General features: G+C 36.8%; 1 protein-coding gene across 1 annotated transcript in view; it reads left to right on the forward strand.

Moving 5' to 3' along the window:
- The window catches only part of LOC107447503 (sialin), a 19272-nt gene that overhangs the window by 8894 nt on the left and 8177 nt on the right, over window positions 1-2201 (forward strand). The gene's annotated exons all lie outside the window — the stretch shown is intronic.

A 2201-nucleotide genomic window follows, 5' to 3' on the forward strand; every position in this document is an offset into this window, starting at 1 on the left:
TTTATTATTTATATATATATATATATATATACCGTGAATGACCAAAATCAAGAGAATGTCGACTTTCACCGGTGAATGTCAAGAATCACTGAGTCGCTTTGGTGAATGTCCGAAATATTTGTTATATCCGATTTGATATTAATTTATTCGCTGATATTATTATATTTATTCGATATTTTAATATCTGCTGAGGATAGATTAGGAGAAACATCAGTTCTCGGAGTACTGGTTAATTGCAAACTGGGCAAAAGTGGCACTTGACCTTAAAAAAAACATTGATGTAGGGCATACCAGGCAAATGTATACCAGTAAAGGGCACTGAACTTTAAAAAAACATTGATGTTGGGCATACAGGGCAGTGGCACTTAACTAGATATATTTCGGACATTTACCAAAACGACTATGGTCGTTCACAGTTCATTTCTTTTCATATATATATACATATATATATATATATATATACATATATTATAAAACCTGAGCTATATTGCTGTGTAGAAACTTAATCTTTATTTATATTACTGTATTCATTAATTTTTTAACCAGTCGAGATATTTTATTTATTTATTATGAAAAAGTGACTACCTTTTATATCCTATTTCCTACAGTTACGATACGGTAGGAAAAATATCAGTGCAACGAATAACTAGCAGTGATCTTTAACTCTACAAAATATCTAGTTTAATATATTCTGAGCAAGTGTATGCTAGGAAATGGCTCTAAGCAAAAGGAATACATCAGTGTAGAAAATATTGAGCGAGCATATAAAGCAACTATTTAAGGATAATCGGGCAAGTGAATACTTAACAATATAGTTAATGTATACTTTTATCACATTTACAAAATGAATTTGGTTTTTCAATTAAAAACTAGAAAAACCTTTATAATAACCCTGCAGGGTCATCTCCTGTCCAACACTTGCCTAAAACCCTCATTTTCTTAAAGGAAAGAGCCATTTCTCTGTATTCTCTATACTGGTGTTACTTTAAGGAGCAGTACCTTTACCCTGAAAGCACTTGCATCGTATTTCCTACATTAATATTTTGAGATTTAGTGTCATTATCTCATCGACAGGCATTTTTTCTAATATATCCCTAGTGAGTAATTCGTACCTCTCCCAAGGCTTAAAAACAATACAATAAACTTTTTTTCTGAAATTGTAAAGAAATCTGTCTTCCCTGCTTATTTTGCTAAAATTTATGGTAAAATTGTTTTCTATATGTATATATAGGTACTGAGTGGCCAAATTATTATGTCCACCCCCTCAATACCACCTTTAGCCCGTAATACAGCTCGAATTCCTCTTGACATAGATTCTATGAGATGTTGGTAGATGGAAAGAAGAAGTTGTCCCCGCATACAATGAACTGCATTTGTCAGTTCCGTCAAATTGGATGCCACTGCTCTGATGCCCCATTCGATCTCATGCCACAAATTCTCAATCGGATTGATATCTGGTGATTGCGTGGGCTAACGAAGCAATGTAAAGTTAACGTCATGTTCTTCGAACCATCTGACAATAATAATAGCTGTATGAAGGATAGCATTGTCTTGCTGAAACTTTCAATCCCCGGCTTGATGCGAAAACACTAACCTTTGTTCTACAGAAATCAAAGGAGCCATATGCAATGCCAAGAAAACATCCCCCAAACCAAAGGGTTGCCTTCATCAACCAGAAGTGTTGTGGTAATGCAGTAGGAGTCCATGTTTTCATGCTGTTTAAGCCATATCCGTTCCCTGCCATGTGCATGGTGTATTTGAAAACGCGATTCATCAGATCACATGACCCTTTTCTAGTCATCTACTGGCCAATCCTCATGCTCCTTTGCTATCTGGAAACGTCTGTTATTGTTCAAGGGTAACAGCAGAGGCTTTTGAACAGGTCGTTGGCTCCCGTAGCCTATACGGTGCAATGTGCGGCCGGATAATTTGCTCAAAAACAACATTAAAATCATTTGACGTATTGTTGCTCTTCTGTTGGACTGGAGAACTCTGGCAAGTATCCTTTCAGCTTGAGCGGTCATTAGCCTGTGACGACCACAAGCCATGCGTTGAGACCCGGTAGTCTCCTGCCTACACATATTTATAACTGCTGCTCTTGAATACTTCACAAAAGCTGCCATTTTGCTGGTACTGGTGCCGACACTTCAAGCGCCTACAATCACCCCGCATTCAAACTAAGCTAAGCCACATTTGTCTCC

This window comes from Parasteatoda tepidariorum, chromosome 6 (genome assembly GCF_043381705.1).
Source record: "Parasteatoda tepidariorum isolate YZ-2023 chromosome 6, CAS_Ptep_4.0, whole genome shotgun sequence".
In the NCBI taxonomy this organism is placed as follows: Eukaryota; Metazoa; Arthropoda; class Arachnida; order Araneae; family Theridiidae; genus Parasteatoda; species Parasteatoda tepidariorum.